Source organism: Catharus ustulatus, chromosome 3 (genome assembly GCF_009819885.2).
Source record: "Catharus ustulatus isolate bCatUst1 chromosome 3, bCatUst1.pri.v2, whole genome shotgun sequence".
Lineage (NCBI taxonomy): Eukaryota > Metazoa > Chordata > Aves > Passeriformes > Turdidae > Catharus > Catharus ustulatus.
Window position 1 is genome coordinate 49,026,835 of NC_046223.1, and position 23,489 is coordinate 49,050,323.

A 23,489-nucleotide genomic window follows, 5' to 3' on the forward strand; every position below is an offset into this window, starting at 1 on the left:
CACCACCATAATTTCCTGTCTGTGGAAGAAGTGTATTCTACCCTTTTCTCTTTCTTTCACTAGTTCACACACAAAACTTGATCCTGGATCTCTATCCTTCAGACAAAGGGCCAAAATGTAACTGCATCTGTCCTCTTAACAAATACCTAGGCAATGGAAAAGGATGGGAAAAGAAGCTGTTAACTATGACGGCAACAACTGTTTACAGCACCTTTGCACGGAAGTGACTTTTCTGTGCTTGATACAGTAACAAGGCTAAAACAGTACAATTCCTCTCACAATACTGGCTATGCTATTGGTGTAAGGGCTATACCCGAGCTTCTGGGTAAGATTTCAAGCTTCTGCAACAGGACAAGACTTTCTTTCTCTTTAGCGATCTACTTTACTCCAAGTTTATTCAAAAAGATGTCTACAAGGCCTTGAAAAGGGAGGAACTCTTGTTGGTTGTGCTCTATTGATACAAACACTTTCTATCTTGGGCATGAGCTATTGGCAACAAATACTTAGGTTTACAGCTACGTGGATAAAACTTCCCATCAGAAGCTGGTTTATAGCACGTTAGCATGGCACAGAGTCATACTCCACACACACAGGGAACACACCTGTCTCAACCACATTCAAAAGAAGCATCCCTGGCACACAGCCTTCTACTTCCTGCTGCTTACAGCACAATTTTTGAGAGTATAGCATTTAATATTGAAAGAAAGTATGTTTTTACTTTTTCTTAAAAGGAAAAACCCACTAATTCTGGGAACATTATATTATTTCATTTTATATCTGATTTACACATACATACTTCACACTCAGGCCAGTCTCTGAACGCATATCAGAAAAGTCAATAAATTAAATCAATAATTCCAAACATTTAAAATACATCAAACAGTTATGTCCAACTTTTGTAGCTTCTTTCTATGAATTTGCTTCAAAGCATTCATGACACATTTTTAACACTATTAACTTTGAGAAAAAGGAATAAATGTATTTTTTTCACCTGTTAACTTCAGATGTTTATCATCAGATTTAATTCAAAGTACAGTTCAGAATTTCCTATAAGAAATTAAGTGAAGAATAAGCCTTATAACACTGATTTGAAGAAATTTTTAACACCAAGTACACACTACTCTTTCCAGACATGGCTGGGCAGGGTACTTCTTAGAGATGGGTCACAAGGAACAGGCCTTGTTTAGTATTTTGACTCTTTATATTTACCTCCCAAGAGATACTACAATATGGCAAACCAGTAACAATAACGCATGAAAGCCTGCTAACTCTGGACGACTTTAAAAAAAAACAAACAAAAACCCAAACCAAAACCAAACCTCAAGCAGGAATGACAATAGTGTCGAACACTGACACAGTCTTAACTAAGTTTAAGACGGAATTCCTCCCTCACCTGAATACAACTTGGCACAGAAACAGCCAGGTTGGAAGGGACCACAGGCGATCATCTGGTCCAACCTCCCTGCTCAGGCAGGATTATCCTAGTGCACACAGCACAGGATTGTGTCCAGATGGTTCTTGAGTATTACCGGAGGGAGACTCCATGGCCTCTCTGGGCAATCTGCTCCAGTGCTTGGTCACCCTCACAGAAAAGTTCTTCCTCATGTCCAGGTGGAACTTCCTCTATATCAGTTTGTGCACTTTGCCTCTTGCTCTACTGCTTATCCCCTCCCAGGAGTTAAGGTGGTGCACTCTAAATCTATTAAAATAAAAACCAGCCAGAAGCATGTACTTCTTCAGCAATTAAGAGACACAAAAGAATGATAAGCAGTGTATTTGTCAGACCTTGCCTAAATGATCCCAAACTACTGACCATCCTGTGGTATAAACACAGTAGCCCATATAATGGAGTTTTTGTAGACAGCAGTCTGGCTTCTCATCTGGTTTGAACACACCTCTTCAGGGGTCAGGTTTCACTGTACTGCTGCTACAGTGTAAATTCTGATAAAATCATGGTCAAACGGTAGCCTGTGGGAGCCCACAAACATATTTTATTTAGGTACTCGTTCTAGCACCTTACCTGGTCTTATCTTTACTCCGATAAAGAGTCATGAATTTTGACATGACCAAATACATCACCCAACACAAGTACAGTAATTTCACGATTATAAGCCAAATTTGATTATAAGACGCACTTCCGGATGTTGCCAACTGTCATGGGTTACAATACAGGGTGTGATAAAAGGTATCTGTTCTATCACCATCTGTTGAGGGTGGGGGTAGTGATCCTTATCTCTATGGGAGATATTCTGCTAATGGGCCATCCATTGAAACCAGGTGGGGCATTGTTCTTTATCTTTTCACAACCCATCCTTCCTCCAGCAAGTCATTTTCTGCTAATGGCCCATTGAGTCCCACTGTGGGACTGATAAAATTACTGCATCCCATTGGAAGTTGCTCCAGCCAAGGAGAAGAGCCCAACATTTCTTACCAAGATAAAAACAGAGGTTTTGGGACACTAAGGGAGCCCCTTTCTCCACTGGACTCCAGAGGAAAACCAGATTTCTCCACATCACCACTGGACCATTAGAGGAAAACTGCACCTTGTACAGGAGCACTGCTCCAACTGAATCACATCTGTCACTGCAGGAGGATGCAGCCATCATTTAATGGGACTGCTACCAACACCCTGCCTGACGGGGTGTCAGGTTGTACTCTGACTTTGTCAGGGTTTGGGGTTTGTTTCTTTGTAGTACTGTATTTCTCTTTTAATTTCCCTAGAAAAGAACTGTTATTCCTAATTCCCGTATTTTTGCCTGAAAGCCCCTTGATTTCAAAATTAGAATAATTTGGAGGGAGGGGGTTTACATTCTCCATTTCAAAGAGAAACTCCTGCCTTTCTCAGCAGACACCTGTCCTCCAAACTAAAACAGCAACTTTTCGTTCTTGTCCGTATATAAACCGCACCTGATTACAAGCCGCACTTCCAGGTTCGGACCAAAATTTTAGTCAAAATGGTGCAGCTTATAATCATGAAATTACTGCACTACCTGTTTATCTTGCACAAAAAGTAAACCATTTATCTAAAAATGCGAATTTCCTCTTACATATGTCTTACTGTGGTAACAAAGTACGGTAACACAGGCAGGGCTAAACAAATCTACTTCCTCAGAAGATCCTACAGTGAGTAGCTGAGCAAACAACAGCAGCCTGCTGTCACTCAGAGGGGCTCCTTTCCAAACACCATTCCAGAGCTCTTTTATGGCAAGTGTCCTACACCACATCTTGTTGTGCAAAGGTCTGAGAAAAATCATTTAACAGGGCATTGTCTATTAAAAGCTAGCAAGTTACTTTCCATGACATTTCTTCATCTGTTTATCATTTACCAGTCATTTTTCTGTGCCCTCACACCTCCAAGCCAGTCCAACCCAGCCCGGCTCAACAGGTTGCTGCTGTCACCTGCCGGAAAAGCTTTACTCTCCTTTCTCCAATACAAAAACTTCTCTGGATCTTCTGCTCACTGGACACTTGAAAAGGTGAAGTCCTTTTAAGAAGTGAACAGAAAGTGATTATCTGGCAGGTAAGGGGTAGCCTGAATTTGTCTTTAGCAAATGGAGCTGGTTAGAAGAGGTACCTGAGAAGTGCCAATACAAGCCCACATGCAGGGGAAGATGCATTTCCTATGTTAACAGGAGGGAAATCTTAGACTGGCACTGTATTATTTCCAGTGACAGGAACAAGCAGAATGACTGCTGAACTCTCAAAGCCAACTAGCATGTTGCTAGTTACAAATAAAGCCACCTACTGTTATCAACAAAACCAACCATGTCAATATTGCTTAGAGAAACCAGTAAAAGTTGGTTTCTCAAGTCTACTATTTTCTCACACACATATAAAGACACTTGGGCTTTTGAAAATAAAACTCTTAGCTGATTTTAGGTACCTTCTAGAATTCTTGATCTTGCATCCCTTTGGAATGGAAATATAGTCTGAAGTACTGAATTAATACGAAGTAAAGATCACACTTATTTGATTTCAAGCTTTCAGTGAATCTCCAAGGAGATTCAAACTACTCCATTGCTAGCAACTGTGCTAATACCCATCAGCCTGATAAAAGAACAGAAAACCAATCCATCTGTTCACTAAATTCTTCAAATTTAAATTAAGTCTCATGAAGTTGCAAGTGAAGCAAGGCATGAAGCATGAACAAAGTAACTGAATTGTACAGGTATCTGGTAATTCATAAAAACAACTTCCACCAGAGTGTCATGGAGATGCATTAGCTTAGATTGGTACTTCATCACTCAGTTGTGAAAACCCTTCCGAACACCAAACATTCAGTTGGGTAGTTTAACATCTTTAACTTTATGACAAATGTCATTTTAGATTAATTGTAGTCATCAGCAGCATGAAGCTTACTCAAAGTATTTGGAATTTCAGTTTTAAAAGTAAGAAACAGTAATCAGTACAGATGACCACATATAAATAGGCTCTGGTTTTCTGGAAGACTTCAGAATAAAGTCTGAAAGAAGAAAGAAATTCTGATCAGTACAATTTCTTTTCCTTTCTTCCACTTTGTTTCATTCAAAACAACCAGCAGTTATGTCAACTATGTTCTTCAGCCTTGAAGGACAGAAGATTGTGTTTTAAGAATATTGAAATTCTGACTTCAATACTGGGCAGCACCATGCAGCTCATTGCAAAGCCACTGGAGTTGGCAGAGTGTTTCTTCTCCCATTTATTCCTGTCATTTCTTCATGCACATCCTACCAGTGAACAAAAAAATACATTCAGAAACCAACACTTTGATTACCCTAGATCCCTTTCTGTCTAATCTCTCATCTGTTCAAGAACAATCTTGCCAAGTCAGCAAGACCAAACCAGGTAAAGATGTAGTGTAAAATAGGTCTAGCTCAGTAGCATGGAAGAAAATGTTAAAAACAGGTATAGAAAGATCACAGTGCAAATATCCTTATAGGACACTCAGGTCCTGAGAAACAACCCACTAACGAGTAAAAAAATCTCACAACAGCAGACACTCAGAAGATCTTTGGAGAGGAAGAGATGAGTTAATAACGCCTACTAGAAACAGGCTTCGACTATCCTCTGTTGAATTCCGTTAGTTTATATTGATATAAAACCTACCAAGTATTGCATAATATAAATATATATATATATAAATATATATAAATATAGAAGTCCATACACCTGTCTGTAATGGTTTGCTGATCCAGTTCTCGGCAATTACATCTGCTCTTGAAAGGTAAGTTGTACTGGCTGCTGATAAAACTTATCTGCCTCAAAATGTAAGAGACCAACATAATAAGACTCAAAGCTCAGGCTCTGCCCCTCTAATTCCAGCAATTTCCAACATCTTAAACTTCTAAGTCCAAGCTGTCAAGAGAAAACTGCTACCTACACGAAGTTGTATGATGCATTTTGCATGCAGGAGATAATAAAAACAAAGTTCCATTTCATTTTGTGTCAAAGAAAATGTAAATGCACATGATCCTAACCAAGAACAGAAGAGTAAAAAATTCAGAATGGATTATCAGAGAACACTTCCTCAAGCACACACTGACTCATGTTCCTCACTCACTATTTGCTCCAATAAATACAAATGCCTGCTTTTTATGCATGATATTAGAGGTAAAAACTAAATACCTGAAAGCTATAATCATGGTCCCTTAAAGATACTTACATCACTATCCCTAGCAGCTGAAGAAAAATGAAAGAAATGAAAAAATTCTCCCTTAGGAACATCTGCACCAATCAGGTTTCTCTAAAAAAAAAAAAAAAAAAAAAAAAAGGTTAAAATACTAGTGGTCAAGAAACTACCATTTCCTTTCACTCATTTAAAAAGTGAAGAAATTCAATTAAGAGATTCAATGAATTATTTAAGCCTAATTGAAAACCAATTTGTTCAAAATATCCAGGCAGAAAGTTAGGTTCCCCAGCTTTTCAAAGAAAAGAGTCTCTTGTCTGTCTTTACACCATTCATACAGACTATATTTCTTTTTGCTCAAGAGTAGCTTCAATTAAAATTTTTCATTACAAATAATAACCATTTCAAAAGACTCATAACTACACTTCAATCTAGAAAACAAAGTCACTATACTAAAATGTATACGTGTCACAGTGTGTATTTTTATCAAACAGAAAGGCAGAAGTGAAAGAAAATTTTTTTGCTAAGGTAAAATTTTGATTGTGGGAAAATTATTGGCTAATGCAATCACTCATATGTTTCTCTTATTTTAATGAAATATAAAGCAGATTTTTTCTAGCAGAGGTAGTTATGGTTATTTTAAGGGGATATCTCCACCCAAGAGTTTATTTATAGGGGTCATCTTTTGAAAACAGCAAGATCAAAGATATAGTAATAACTAAACATACAATTAGAAGATATGCTTGATGATTAAATAGAAAAGATCTTCAGTTTTGTGCACTGCTGTACTTCATTTCGCCTACATTTTCCTGAGAAAATAATTGAAATTATTAAGGAAAATTCCTTGAATTTTTCTTGCTAGGCTTCTAATCCAAAATAAACTCTCCTTATTCCATTTTGCCACGCTTTAAAGTTTTTGCAATTACATGTGAAACTGGGGCAGTAGGAAAAGCCTCAAGGAAGCATCAAATGCAACTCTTTTGCTCTCCTCTGGCATGACCACTAATACCTTATCCTACACACTCCCATTATGTTTAACTCCCATTCCATAAAGGTGGGCAGGTGGAAAGAGGTTAATGAGCACAGAAAAATACTCACCCACTCTTTGGAAGTACACTGATCATTTTGCAAACATTTGCACCTTTCCTAGTAAAATGATATCACCTGTCACTACCAAAGAGTTGAAACAGTAGGACGTGTGCCCACTATCAGACACTTGGGTACTGCTTAGAAAGCCTTGTGGTCCTACTTCCTACAGAAACAGATGCGAGCAGAATGAAAGGTCTGAAGCAGCTGGGCCAGGGAACATGTGAGATAACTAAGCAGCCAAGTGTCACAAGCTCCAACTTCCCTCCTGTTCCCTAATGATAAACCAAGTAACTAAAGGGCAACTTATACTTTCTTCTCATTTACGCTGCATGACTCACCCTGCAAAACATCCCAGTTTATTTCATGAACTTTGAGATTTGATTTAATTTCCCAGCAACACTCATATTCTCTCATGATCAAGGAGCACAGAGGATTGTGTCTCACAAATGCTTTTACTTCGGGACTAATTGAATACTTTCCTTTACTTCTGGACTGGCTCGGTATTTTCTTTTCCATTCTTCCTCTCTTTACAAAACTCAACGATTTCTTTAATTGATGGGAGAGGTGCCACTGGTAAATCCAGTGTTTGCGTAAATACCTACTAGAAGCCAGACTGGCAAAAAAATTAATTACTTTTTCATCTTAATCAAGGACTTGGCTTGTTTACCAATATATCATTTACTCCTAATATTTTAATGAGAGTAAGGTTGGGTATTTCAGCCACTCCTTAAAATGCTGTTCCAAAACAATTCAGTACTGCCACTGTCATTCCTCCTGTTCCAGGCATGCATTCCCCTCCTTCACACCCCTCCTGTGAGTGTCCAACTCTGGTACTCATCTGATTCTGCAGCAAGCCAGTTCATGGAGCAAAATCGGGACAGGGAATAATGTAATTTTCTGCTACTTTAGCTTTGAGTCAGATGAATGCCAGGGAGGACACAGGGAAAGAAGCAGATTTACAAATCATACCCTTAACATTTCCTAGGGACAATCTTGGAGGGGGGAGAAAAATCAACGTTCTACTCAACATTAAATCAGACTTTTCTGATTTCACATTACATTAGCACTAGAATAAACACTTAAAAAGTTAAAAAATTAGCCAAATCACACAAAGCTGTTTCCGGCAGGTGTTACAAACAAACAATATAGGCCTGTAGGATAAGACTAAGGAGGAAACATACAAGTTCTATAGAAGCAATACAAAGGGTAAATAACAGCAAACCACTTCCTTCAATCGGTAGCCGCTATAATTGGAAACAACTCTGTAAAAACACAGCACCTGAACTGAAAGGCAGTAGAGAAGTTTCAGAAAGATTGGCAGGACAACACCAAGAGAGAGCCTCCCACCAAGACCTTTAGCTATTTAACACAGTATCATAAACAAAAAAAATGGCCACAGAACTCCCCTTTTTCTGACAATCCTTTACTCTAGAAGGGTAACTGAGATCCTTGGATCCAAAGGGTGTCCATATTAGGAAGAGACTCGCAGCTGGGCTGCCATGGTTTTAGGCTAACAGAGCTTTACTTTGTATCTGCAGTTATCTTCACCTGTGAAACTGCACTGTCAGAAATCCCTGGGGTAACAGTGGAGGACTTTTGACAGCTGCCAGGAAAATGGGGGAAAAGAAAGAGTGAAGTGTGGTCATGGAAAACTAGTTGTTGTTTTCTCTCTTTTCTCTATTAGCTCCCAAACCAACATATATAAGGACAAACCCAAGAGCACCACTGCAATATTTGGGAGGAAGTCTCTAGTTTCCACTTCTTTTCTGCCAAATTTGTAGTAGTAGAAAATAAACAAAAATCCATCCAATAACCTGGGGAAAAACCCTCCACCAACATCAAGATGAGGTAACAGACACTGCTAGGCATGAGTCAAATAGAAATACTCATGGTAGTGCTCATACAACTCAGTTTTCCCGATTTCTTCCAAGACCCTATCTGATGCACAAGCAAATTAACACAGACATCTAAGCAGCTCATCCTCTAGCTCCCTGATAGCTTCCCATATTTATCTTCTTATACAGTAAGATATAGATTTCCCATCAAGGAGCTGATAATATGCAATTTTTAAAATCGCTATTTTTTTCCAGGTTTCCCATGTTTCACTATGAATTGTCTTCAAGGAAGAAAAGATGCTAGCTGTTCTCCATCCTTTTGTTAAGGAAAGAAAACTGTGATCACTGCATTCGCTGTTATGTAAGGGATTAACACCACTGATTCTTTTTCCTGCATTTTACTCCATACAGGATTGGGGGGAAGGAGATTAACACAGAAAGGGGAAGAGGAAAGCCAGGAAGAGCTGAAATGTGTCCAGCAGTCACAGCTTCTCTGTACCTATTGTTTCCTGCTGTTACAACCTTTAGAAGATGATCATTAGCCCTTCTACAAAGTAACCTACCATCTACTTTTTCCTACCTTAAACTAAAAATCCTTACAAGAGCCTGACAACAGATAACAAGACACCTAGTTACTCAAAAGGAAAAAATAAACTAAGTAACCTGCTCTGAAAAAGGAGACAAGGAAAAGTAACAAGAAAGCCAAGAAAGAATAGGAAAGATGCCTCATGGCAACAGGCGAGTAAAGAGGTTTTAGCCTTGTAAGGTCTTCCACTTTGTCACATCACTTGGGAAGAAAAAAGTAGTTAAGTTTTACACTAGACTAAAATTCACATTAAAAAAATCCAGAGGACTTGCAACTAAGCGTTTGTCCTTGTGCAATCCCTATTCCAGGCCCTTTCTGTAAACCATGGACAGAGAAGTAGAAGAAAAGTGCAGAAATAAACCATTTCCACTCAGACTTCAACTTTCCACAGTGTTTTCTGGGTATTGTCTAGATATATTTTCTGGATATTGGTATCAGTTGATAGTCTTTCACGAAGAAAAAAAAGAAAATATAAAAAAAGTAAGTAAAATTAAGAAGACCTGTTAAACCTTTAATGTTTATCTTCTAACCAGAGATATAGCCAGATATTGTGAATTTTCAGGAAACTAAAGAAAGCTGAGAATCCATTTTATAAAAATAAATATTAAACAAGTGCATGGTGAAAAAGTAACTCTGCTAGTCCAGACAGCTCTTCTCAGCTTCGACATACTAATACATTTCTTGCATTTGCAACAAAGATAAGAGGCCTGTTAATAGAAGTAGACCGACTTTTGAAAGATAAAATTAACAGTGTCACACAGATCAAGCAGCAAAGGATTTGTAACTATTTGGCTCTGCATTTCACAAGAATTCAATTTTTCACTCATCCCAATTTTCTAATGCTTGTCCTGCAAAAATAATAAGCCATAGTTTACAGGTAAGCATAATTTAAAAATGCGGATGGGAACTTTTCAGAGGAACTGGCAAGAACCAAGTTATTAAAAAGAAACCCTCATGCTTTAATTTTGTGATATCACCACCATTTCCCCCAATAAATAAATGGCAAACTAAGAACTATTCTTTCAAATTACATAAAGTTTCATTCTCACAAGAGGTTCAGAAAAGATGACAAATGACAATAAATTCTTAAGTTCACAACGTAAACAAAGTTGCACTGCTAGGCTTCTCCCAAGTTAATTCAAAATCCCAGTCAATCCATATATACCAGAAAACAAAGCTACAACAGCCAGAGAAGGTGGCAATAGTAAAACATAAAATGAGAAAGGGCTTTCAAAACCAGTGAATTTTGACAGTCTGCATAGTCACTGCAGGCATTCTGCAGCACTCATTGATATGACAGTGTAAGGTGATGACTTGCCCTTATCACAAACATGCAGCAGCTTGAAGTCACACAGACAATGCTGAAATACAGTTTTGTCCAAGACTCTTAAAAACTTCAAACATGAAGACAATTTTTTTTTTAACTAACAAGATCCCATGCTAGTATGACTCTGAATATTTTTCTAGATTAAGTATTCCTCTCAGCATAAACTACATTATGTTGAGGCAAGTTGCAGGTCTCAATCTCATTTGCGTTGACAAGAATTTCCCCACTCATTGATGGGGAGTGGAAAAATCGTTCCAGAGAGCTGCCCCTGGCTCTGCACCGAAGAAATGTAAGCTTCAGCTTGGCACGTTCTTTTGGCCGGTTTCAACAGGAAGGAAGCCGGTAGCTCCATCAACTCTGCTAACTCCATTAGGTGGTACTTCGACTTTAAGATACTCTCTTGTCACAGCAAAACTACTGACAATCAAAACCCGTAAGAAATCACACAAAACAAATACAATAAACACAACCAAGAAAACATTAAAGAAATCACAGCCTAAACTTTAGCTTGAAGAAGTTGTTGGTATCTGCCAGCCCAGAATCTGAACATGGAGGCCAGATTAGCAACTACTGCTGAGTTCCAAAGTTCATTCAGAATCTGCAAGTGGAAGAAAGAGAACACCTACACGCTAGTTTTAAATTACTCATCTTCAAATTAAGTATTCATTATATGTTTGAATAGCAGATTACAATTTGAGAAATTCACTAGTTTTATATCCATTAAAGGTTACAAAAGGCTCCAACTCTAGGCCACAAATAATGCTCCCTTGCAGTACACAGGTGAAATATGAACATCATTACAAAATACCTGTTTTGCTATCCCGTTTTAACTACATTTTTCCTCAAGAGTGCTGCACCTTTTCTCTTAATCTCTCTTTCCATAGTTTACATAATTCATTGCATTTATACTTATCTATCAGCCATACTTTGACAAGTTTCAGAGGGACCTGAACTTCCTACTGCACTGAAAAACTGGACTACAGCATTTGAAGATTATAAAATCTTAGAAAAAACTTTATGTTGTCCAAGAGAAGACTGCTAGGATTCTTGCAGGCACCATCACTTAGAGCTAATTAAAGTACAGCTGTTGAAAGCATTCAAGACTCCTTGAACATGTCCACATAAGAGGAGAAAAATGACTGATACTACCTTTCATCCAGGTAGGTCACTAGTGAAGATCTTACACAGTGGTAGAATCCACATATGTGGGTTCTGTGGTGAAGTTAGTTCAACTTATTAAGTTAGTTCAACTAATGAAGTTAGTTCTACTTTTTGAAGGGCTAGCTTTTAATTTACACCATTTCAGTATTTCTATTGGTGACTGTGAACAGTTGCAATGCCACAGTGTATAGGGACAGTTCCTTGAACTGGTCTTTCTGCTTCTCTGTCACAGGACCACTCTCAGGTCTACAGCTACATGAGAGGCTTTCATCATCCACAATATCAGCTTAATTAACTCTCATTTCTTCTATATATCTATTCTTCTGTCTTTTCTACCATATCTCAGCTTTGCAGAAAAACCTATTTGTGGGCTTATACTAAAACCACACCAGCAAACTTAGAGGAAAGGATGGCAAATCCATGCCCTGTCACTGACGCAGTGCAAAACCCCCTCAGTGTGAAGTTACAGGAGGTTGCCAGACTGATCCTGCAGCTCCTTGGCACCCAGGGATTAGTCTCAGCCCACAAGATCACCTAAGCTAAATAGCAATCTGGGTAATTTTCTAACCACCATACAGAAACTGCCCTGGCTCACAGACAGATGAGACCAGAACAAGAGACCAGCTGCTTGTGTTAGTGAAAGCAATTTCCCTGTTCAGTCACAGCAAAATATCAATGGCCCCTGATGCTCACAAACACTTGTGTTCTTCCATTTTTTGTTCTAAACCTCCTATCTCAAAGCCATTTTGTTATATTACTTCAAGAGTAATTCATGTATGCAGAATACTGACAAAATAGCAAAAGCATTCCTTTCATGGCAGCAAAGGCATATTTTTGTATCAATAAACCAAAACTACTCACTCAACATTGCAGCTCTTCCAGAAAAATAATAATATCATTCTGTGCACATAACCGCACTACATCAGCAATCTCTGTATGCAGACTGCTGCATTATGGAAGGATACTCTTCCATCCATCCAAAATCATGCAGCCATGCTGATACCTTTCCCAGCTTTGACAAGACCAATATAATTAGAACAGTGAAGACACTACATTATCAAACTGATCCTTTTCCTTCACAGTATATGCATGAAAGCACTACTGACAGAAAATATATTTTCCTTTTGATCTGGAAACCACAGGGGTTTTCAGTCTCATGCAGGGGAAAAGAAGAAACAAATAATGGGTATTTTCTCTGAACTTTGCTGCTTAACACAAGCAGAGAGAGACTGGAAAGAACAGGAATTTCCACAATCCAAACGATAGCTTTCACCTGTTGCTTACAATTTATTTTATTCTCCTTTGTCAGATACTGTGGAAGAGGAACAAAAAAAAGTGTTGCACTTTACACATGGAAAAGGAAGATCAAAATGCTTCTTGTAGAGGCACAAAAACAGATCCTTTAGCAACCTTTTTTATACATATGTTCATACTAAGTTTTAACTCAGATATAGAACACAAATATATTTTTAAAGAAATTGCTTGTGGTTAAATTTTCCTTGTATTCAACTCATTTTCCAAAGAAATAAATGTTCTTATTCTGGGTGAAACCTCAAGTGTGTCACAGATGTGATCCACCTCTCAGCTTTGATATGCCAAACTCCACCCTAAGCAGGTACCAATGAACACAAGCTAGTGAGGGTCTAACTCAAGTAATTTTGTAAGTCTTATATGAATTTTCCAGACAAATATTAAAACAAAACATCGCTAAATGAATTACAGATATCAAATACAGTTGTAATTATTTTACAATTTTTAAATGACTGGAGAACTAATAGGCCTAATAAAAGAAAGATAAAAATACTTTACTATATGTCTTTGTCTAATCCAATAGATGTGTACCCAGGTAAACAAACTTATTATTCATGGGACTGCAAACTCTTCCAGGACTGACTTATTTAATAAATATTTATACACTGCCTTGCACAAAAGGGCCTAGTCCAGGTTTAATTCCAGTCAATATAATACAATAACCTGGTATTGGCAGTTATTACAGTAAGACAGTTTTAAATACACAACTTTGTGCATACAAAGTAATCTTACTAACATTTATCAAAGACAAGAATAGTACCTAAAAAAAAAAAAAAGAGAAAGACACCAGATTTTTTACTGTTTTGTACTTATCAACCTAAAACATCTTTTTAAGCACACTTTTGCTGAGCCCCTGGAGATTGTTCCCAGGCTTAAGGCTGTTAGACTTAAAAAGGCACTTTTAGAAAGATAACTCACCATTCCCTTTGAAAAACAATGTTTGCTCAACACACAGAAAGCTGCAGTTTGAACCAGCTGAACGAATAGAAAGAAACTCAACTACAGAACTCAAAAGCTTTTTTTTTCCTATCATTCTCTCAGGAAAGCCTAAGTGAAGCAGGGGCAAACTTAGCAATGACACTTTGAAGAAGAGACAAAATGGGAATGAAATGACAAGCGCTGAATGCCTTTTCTTAAGAAAGGAATCCAAGAAAGATTAGAACAAAAAGAATGACAAAGTGAAGTATAAACAAGAGGGCACTAATGCTTCAGCTATAAAGTATGGATGAGCATGCCTAGGCAAGGTAAATGGAGAGGATATGAATGACCAGATTTCCCCTTTTCTAGCTCACCTACAAATATGATAGGATGTCAGTAAATTAATTGGAGGAGATAAATTCTGTATGGCACAGATTTTTAAAAGAGTAAAGAAAAAACTTAACAGAATAACAAACAAAAAAACCCTATGAATGCTGTAAAAAGACAGGGTAGTACTTCAAAAAGAGATGTGTAGCACAGGACACAGGAAGGAGAGAATTCAGTTCTTTAAGAGTTTAAACACAACAAGAATTGACAAAAGATACAATTACAGACCACACAATACAACTTAAATATTTCTTTAATTGAGTGCTTTGTTTCCAATATATAGGTGAAACAGTAAATTTTTTTCTACCTGGGAAAATCAGGCTTAGGACTCACACATGGAAAGACTTCCATATTTCTAGCCTTCAATACAAAACAGAAAACAATTTTCACAACCCAAACAGCATCACGAAAAGAGATGATTTATCTGAATGTACATGTCATTCACAGCTTCTGAAGCATCAGTAACTAATGTCTGTGGCATAGTTAAATTTTGAAACTTACTGGATTTTTCATTTCCCCTCTTAAAAAAGACATTCTGAGAACACATTGATAAATGGATGGCTCAGCAAGAGATTTTTACACACTGTACAATTTCCTTTGGAAATGTATTCTAAAACCCTAGTTTTGACAGTCTCAAGAGTTACTCCCTAAACATATTTATGCTTGATCTTTCTACAAGTCACTTATGAAAACACCTGATAACAGGAAAGCATATTCTTGAACAATAAAGACAGGCTGCAGTAAATACAATTAAAATGTTGCTCTTAAAGAGTATTTCCCACCTGTCAGTGATTTCTTACTCATTTTTACTAGCATTATGGACAAAATAGAGGTGTACCATGCAAATACTTATTTCAAGACTCAAAAAACTCTGTAAAATTTTTAGTCTGTAATAAATCTGTATTAAAAAGTAAATAATTTCAGGCTTACTAAAACAATTTGATAGTACCATGTCTCACCTTCACTCAGATCTGGGAGTACACAACACGTACTGTGGGCATGCAACAGCCCACAAAGACATGACTGAATTAAACTACCACCATGCAAGTCACATTATCTAGAGAAACTGCAACTACACATGATGTAATAATAAAATAATGTTTTGGATAGTGTATTTTGAGAAAAACATGTACATCTTACGCACTTATGTAACTCCTCCCTTATTCATGCACATTCTTGCCCCGTGCTACTTCACACACTGCCAGTTTGGGCACTCCTATTGAATCAGACCCACACAAACACAAGAACAGGCACAGTTCAAGAGGCTTCATGAGTGGAAGCAACAATATCACCAAAGTTTTGGGTTTTTTTCCAGTTTTCATCTTCTTAAGAACCTATTTTAATGTGATTTTTTTTCAGGGTGCTGTCCCAGAAACAGCAAAAGTAATACAGTCCTGCTTCCCACAGATTTTCTCTCTCTCAGCCATGCCCCTGTGTCCCAATTAGTCACATTCCACCTCGATCCCAGAAGCCTATTATCTTACCACTCTCTTCCAAGCATTGGCCACAATATACTTAACCTCTCATGTCCTCTAACTACTGACCTAACAAAAGAGTACAGCACTTCAGACCTGGTTCTTACCCCACTTACAACTGGAAGCTAAGTACAGGTAACCGCTAAATTAATGCAAAACTTTCCCCTAAAGAGATGATCTTAATGAAGCCATCAACTTTAACAAGTTTAACTTCTTTTCAACATTAATATCATGTCAAATCTTATACACCTTGACCCTTCGCTAATTTCTCTGCTGAAATTTTTATGAGCTCGAAATTTACTGAGACACAAGATTAAATGAAATATGATTGCTCAAGATTTGTGACTTTAGAAATGCAAATTAAAAACAGGTTATACACTACACAAAGATACAAAACCAGCAAGTATTTCTTTTAAAAAACCCCACAGAAAATAGGTGCACCTCAATGTTTTACCCACAAGAGAACAACTGGTTCCAAACTCCCAAAATGCAAAAACTTATTTTCTAGCAAGAAATTGCTTTTACATGTTTTGTCCTTTTAATAACTATTTGCATCTTCTGATAATTTTCAAGTGCATTTTAAAGGACATATATCCTCAAAGATGAAAGGGTTCTACAAATTTTGTGAAAACTGGCAGCTTTGTAAAAAAAATAACTTGAGTTCATGCTTTCAATGAGAGTAAAAGCAGGTGGAATTCTGCCTTCTCCACTGGCAGCCCCGGAAGACCAGCAAGCCAGCACCACATAGCACCACATTCGATTAGTTTTGGAACAAGCATAAGATACTTTTCATTTTAAGTGGTAATCTACCTTAAGTTAATCATCAAAGCAGTGAGCATATAAAGTGGCTTTATCCCATTTTTGGTAAATTCTAGCAAAACTAACACTATCATGACTAATAGGTATAACAGTCCTAGTTACTCGGGTGATAATTTTTTAAAAACTCATATATACAATCTACAGTTTTCTTTTGCCATGGAGTATTCCTAAGACAATGCTTTTTTAAACACTAAAGGAGGCACAAGGTTTAAATCCATGCTGAAACACAGATTTTTAAATAATGGAAAAATTAAAAATTCTGTTCGTAGTACAACCAGGATCTGAAGGAGTTTTAAACCACTCATCTTAAAAGACAGTGAAATCTGATCTTCATCTCTGCTTAGAATAGGAAAGAGCTACACATTTTGCATATTGCTACAAAAATTGATTACACATAGCTTCTTCTAAGAATAGAATGCACATTTCAGACAACAAAAAACATTTTTCTGGTAAAATTCTCTGACTAGGTATTAATTCACAATTTATTTAGCACATTAACAAATTATGCTTGACTTCTTCCAACCAGCAAAAAAAAAAAAAAATGTAATAAGTTCTAAAAATATTAACCATTTAACTACACCTTATCTGCACCTATGGCAACAAGAATATGCCAAGTGATGCTGTTCATTCAGCAATAGTCATGTTCCAAGAATATCAGGATACTACATACAAACCCCTACACACAAAGATCTTTCAACTTTGCTTATGTCATGTTTTTTCACTTGGTTTCACTAGAATCCAAGTCCTACCAATTAAGGAACATCACTAAAGACAGTGTAACAGAAACCACAAAACTCAGTAAATATCTGTATAGCATTTACAGTCATTTCTTGACTGAAAATTGAACTGATCAGTTCAATAAAAATAAATTCCTAGTTTTATTATTATTATCAGGTTAAAGGTCTACAAAAACTTGTCAGGGAAAGCATCAATATTATGTCTGTGATTTTTTGGTAAGCATTCTCAAGAGAGTATGAAACTGAAACAATTATTATACTGAAAAACTCCTGATGACACTGAAGATTTTATTTAAAAAAATATTATCCAATTGTACATCTGACAGCTTTCTTGCTTTCATAGCTGGATTTAAATATGTGGAATCCAAACCAGACCAGGATGCTAAGCTGGGCTCAAGACATCTTAGAGCATCCAGCAGCATTTCTCCTCTTTGAAACAGAAAGCACACACTTGCCCAGTTGAGATAACCCACTACATCAATGAACTGAGAAAAACCCAACTTGAATCACTGTATACATTCGTGGTAAAAAAGTTACCTTTCATGTCAAACATTTAAATACTTGAGTTTTGAATACAGCTTTTAAAATTCCGGTTCTGAATCACTGGAATTTTTGTTCTGTTTTCTGTAAAAGCACCACCAGTAACATGGTTCAGCATTCCGCTTGCAGCGGTTCAGAAAAGATCAGCCTGATCCTGCAGTCCTAAATTTACAGTCATTTCATAAACCTGAGGTCACGTCTGACCAACTTATTACTTCCAGTGTTTCCAACCATGGAGATCATGATAAGGAGGCAGCACTTGCAATGGGATGGATAGTAACACAATTTTATGTTTCAAAGTACACTCTTGCAAAAAGAAATAGTTTGCCAATAGCTCTTCAAGCTGTCTAGCAAAAAAATATACATTTTTTTTGTTGAGAATAATCTCTTCAACAGATGACAGGTTTAGTTCTACAAGACTCAAAAAACATACCAATTACCTATAACACCAAAAACCATTACAAAACAACACAAGACCTCGGCCTTCAAAGCAATGTCATGGCGTGGAAAAACACTGTTCTGTCACTGCTGGAAAAGAGAAGTTTCTACCAGGACATAGGAAGAGTGCACATTTTCAAGAATTCTGCTACAGTATCCGCAGATATAAAGGAAGAGAGAAGAACTCTTTGACTTCTCTTATATTGGGAAAGATAATGGTTTGCATTTCACAAAGTCTTGAAAAGCTGGCATAAGGAAGGGTAGCATAGCACAGCATAGCAAGATGGCACTGCCTCCACACGTAACGATAGGGATGGTGCTTTATCAAGTATTGCTTAAATACAAAATTGGGATGACCCACACTGAGTACCTCCCCCAACCACCTTCCTTACCTCTTCCCCTTTGCAGACTCTCTCCACTGTGAAGCAACTTGACAAAAACCACCCAGGTCTTCTCAGTTTTTACCAGAAACTGAGACTCAACTGAGGGTTCATTCTGCTGCAGCACAAACCAAGGTACTATCCACGGTTAAGCACCCCCAAGTTTAACATGTGGATCACAGTCACAATTGACTGAGATTTTCATATAAAATAGAGAGTAGAACTTGCTGAAGCTGATGACGTGTCTCTCCTAATGTGTCAGTGGAACTTCCCTCTTGCCAAAAGCAGGTATCAGAATTCTGGGGTTTGACAAAACTCAATTACAGCAATATAGGTAAAGAACAAATAACTGCAATATGCATGCGAAACACAAATATCTAATTATCTACAAATCAATAGCTAAGTTGAAAATTATTCCTGATTTCAGCCAATTGTGAATATAATGCTATTACTTCAGCATCACTGGCCCTCCTTATAAAGTAGTGCATAAACAGTACCATTTTGGTGGGTAAAATCACAACATGAACTAATTTGAACAGTCTAAGAGAAAGACTCTGACTTATGCTGATGTTTAGAAGGAATATGTTGGAGTATTGAAAATTATATGCAGCACCATTTTCAGCATTCTGCAGTTGAACTTCAGGAACTGCTTTATCAAGTCTGTATCCTAAACTTACGACTAGAAAACCACACCTGAAACCCACTTCTTACCAAGAAGTATCCCTTTGGAAATTCCTTTTTTATGTGTATGCTTCCCATCACTAATACAGAAACACCCACAGATATTGGGAACAAACCAGGCCCTGCTGAGCCACCAGGCACAGCACAAAGAACACCAGGTTTCTGTTCTGAAGGCCTTGCCTACATCTAACAGGACCGAGCACTCAGACTTTTCATACAAGCCTTCCAATGAATGAGACAGTACTACACACCTCCGCAAAGCGTTCCCACGTCTCTCAAGGGGACAAAACAGAAAAAGGGAAGAAAACGAGAAACAGTATGTATCTCCCCTCTGCAAAACTCTTCTTATCAGAATAATTTCAAGAATTTCTACTCGACAATTAAATTGACTCGAATAATGGAAACTAAGGTCCCAAATATACTATATATGGAATCGAGCCCAGCCAGCCCCCGCAAAGACACGGGGCACCAAAATCCCACACCTCAGACGCTCGGGTACTCATCCTCAAATGGCGGAGTCTCGCCCAGCGAACTCACACCTGTCACCTGCCAGGCGCCGGGCCAGCCCCTCCCTCCCTCTCTCTCTCTCCCCCTCCCTCCCGCAGCCAGGCGAGCCCGCTGGCAGCTCCCGCCCCTCCCCGAGCAGCCGCAGCCCCCCGATCCCTCCCCGCCTCGGGAAGCTCCAGCGACTCGCGAAGGAAAATAAGTTTCCATCTCTTGCCGAACGCCCTGCTGTGCGGAGGCTTCCCGTCCCCGCTCTCCCACCCCGCCCCAGCACGCCGGCACGATCGGGGTGCCGGGGCTGCTCCCTCCCCTCGCACAGGCCTTCCCTGTCTTCCTCACCATGGCACAGTCCGGGGCGCGCTGAGCGGCCGCAGGAGTCCCGGGTCCCCCGCCCCCGCCGGCCACCCGCGCCTCTCCCTGCAGCCCCCCGAGATGGGACCAGGAAACCGGCCCGGGGAGCCGCCACCAGGCCCGCCTCGGCGGGGTCAGCCTTACCCTGCTGCCGCTTCTCCTCCTCCTCCTCCTCCTCCTCCGCCGCCGCCTCCCCCACCACCACGGCAGCAGCCGCCGCCACTACCGCCACCAGCGCCGCCGCCGCCTCCGCCCGGCAGGGGGGACCCCGCCGACCCGACCCGCTCCGCAGCCTCCCGCCGCCGCCGTTCCGCTCCGCGGGGGGAGGAGGCGGAGGAGGAAGGAGGAGTAGGAGGAAGGAGGGCAGGGGGGTCCGTGCTGCCGCGGCGGCGGGCGGGGTGGGGTGGGGGTGTGTGAGGGTGTGCGTGCGGTGGCTGTGGCGGCGCCGCTCCCGCTCAGCCGGAGCCGCCGCTGGGGCCGCGCGCCGCTCCCGGCCCCCTCCCCCCGCGCTCGCTGCGCCCCGAATCAAAATAGAGCGACAATATGGCGGCGGCGGCCCCAGCATCGCGAGAGCGCGCCGCGAGCGCTAACGGGGATGCGCCGCGCGCCAATGGGCGCCGGGGCGGGGGCAGCGCGGGCGGCGCCTCCGCCGGCTCCGCCCTCAGGGCGGCATCGGTACCGGGACCGGGACAGGGACCTGGAGCGGGGCCGCCGTGAGCTCCCGCGCATCCCGGTGTCCCGGGAGCGCTGAGGCGGCGGCCCCTTCCTGCCCTGCCTGCTGCTCCGCCTGGCCCGGCGCCAGAGGAGGGAGAGGGAAGCGGCGGTGGCGGGAAGGTGGGCTGACTGCCCTCCTGGGAAGCGAGCAGGGTCTCGAACGGCTGGGGAAGGAAGAGCAGCATATGTAAGGGGGAAAAAAAACCCTAAGAAAATTAATATTAAGCCCCCTTCCCCGTTTATCTCCAAAATGGTTGTTTCGAGGGAATTGTTGGACGCTTTCTGTCAGAGATAGCAGCACTTTACAGACTACGTGATTTCCATCATCCCTCTCAGGCAGAGCTCTGACTAATCATCTCCCAAAAATGCCTCCAGGCGAACAGGGCTCAGTATGCTGGTGAATCCCTCTTCCCCTCTCAGGTCCACCAACACCCCGTCCTCGACAGGCATCTTTAATTTTAGTGGGGTATCCAAGTAGGTCTTTGTATTTCCGTAATTTGAGTAGTTTCAGTTTCAATGAAGAGGCAACTTTCTCATGATATTGTAAAATCATCCAGTAAACCAGTTGATTTTCGGGGTTGTGATGCCCTACACTATTTACTCCTTATCTTTCTATATTTGCTTTCTTCCTGCATCTCTTGAATTTTCCTTCTTCCTCCCTGCAATGAGCAGGTGCAGCCCATGTTGTCTAACAGTAGTCTATCCATCCATTCTAGTGTCATCTTACTCTGAAAAGTACAGCCAGACACAGAAATAATTTAAAAGTAATCTTTATCATCTATAGCACAGAGAAACTACCTGAAACCCTGCAATGAGAATGAGAATGAGACCTGGCAAGGAATGGGGTGTGCTGAAGCTTTCAGCTTTTCCCACATAGTAGGGTTGGGCTGGAACCAATAGAGATTTTCTCCACCACCTTTACTCCCAGAGGCACCACTCCTGTTTTCCAGCACATGCCAGTGTGTGAAAGGTACTAGAAAATAGCCAGGTCATAATCATCTCAAACCTCAAAACTATCCCTTGCACTGTTCATTTCAGTGGTGTGACAAGAGAGCGCTGCACTTTCTGGACGATTAACTGGCCAATTAACAGCTGCAACAGTGAATGGCATGAACTAATAAAAAATCTAGCATGCTGTAGGCAGGAACTAAATTACTCATGACAATTTAGGCTAAGTGTTCCGTTACAAGAAATAAAGTCAACCTTGCTGCTGAAACAATGGACATTTGCAGAAAAAATTGGAAATGAACTTCCCAAATGAAAGCATTAACAAGTGAAAAAATCCCTCTCAACTACATTTAGTTAAAGCTGTCAGAATCCCAAGGGAACTGCAAGGACTGACTGCTTGGTGCAGGCAGGGAGAGAGAAAATACCAAGGAGTCTAATAGTGAGTTGTTATGCTGTGAGGGAGAAAAAATAGCAAAAAGGGGAAGAGGAAGACAGCTTTTTTTCCTTCATAAAACGGAAATATAAGGGTGGGGGCATGTATGTATGTATATACATTCCAGTAAAAATCAGTTGTTTTCATAAACTGCAACAGAGAAGTCTGCAATTCTTTTGTACATCAGCAGCATGGAGTATGAAACGCATGTGTTCAAACCTTAGTACTCAGCCTGTGTCAAGCTTATACAGGCTTGAGAGTCACTGAAATTTCTTTGTTTGTTGCAAACAAAATAGTATTTCTCCAAACTGAGACAGAAATTATTACAGTCCATTACAAAAATGGGTAATGGGGCACCAAGAAAGAAAATGCAGTGGGAACATCAGGTCACAGCTGTACCAGGGGTTGCTCCACTCTAAGTATCCTGGTACATTAATCAAACCTTTCTCTTTTGCCACCTGTGCTGTAGACAATTCATGGTCTTTCTGCTCATTGCTCAACCACCCTGCTCTTCAGCTCTTCCAGCACCAGTTTCAAACTTCGATAAGCCATTCCTGACCTTTAAGATAGATAGGATAATATACTTACATTAATATGGTTTGTGTGCAAGAAACTCAGTTTATCTTGCTAAGTTTAATACCAAGTTAAATATTTGACCTTTTTGCCTACAGTTGCTAAAACAGGAATTTACCCCAGGAAAGTGAGACCACTTCTCACTGTGCTATCAGCAGAATTTACTGCAGTGCTTAAGCACTGGGATCATGTGGGTGAGCTGCACTGTCCCTCTCCCCCTTTTCCAGGTGCGGCTCCCCACACCACATCTATGTTTGAGTCCGTTGCTAAAGTAGCTCTTCTCTCTTCCTATAGCAGCTAATTTTGAATCAGTTTATAACACCTTTACAAAAGCAAAGAACAACTATTTAGGAAATTAGTTTTTTCAGTGAGTTTCAAAAATGAACTGTTTCTTGTGTATCTGAAACAAGAACTAGGCATAGTACATATGTACATTCTGTGTGTAACTCTTACCGTGGTGCAAATCAAAGCTCAGTCATCAGTGAGGCACTGGCCTTGCTTCTTTCCCTGAAGATTTTAGATATTACCCCCCTTTTTGCCATAGAAGATATGAGGTCATGTTTTTTAAACCTTCATTAGACTGTTTATATTTTTCCTTGCTAGGAAATTAAATTTTGAATAGGTTTGGGGAATTATTTTGAACATCTTGTACAGAAAAGCTATTTCTACAAAATACA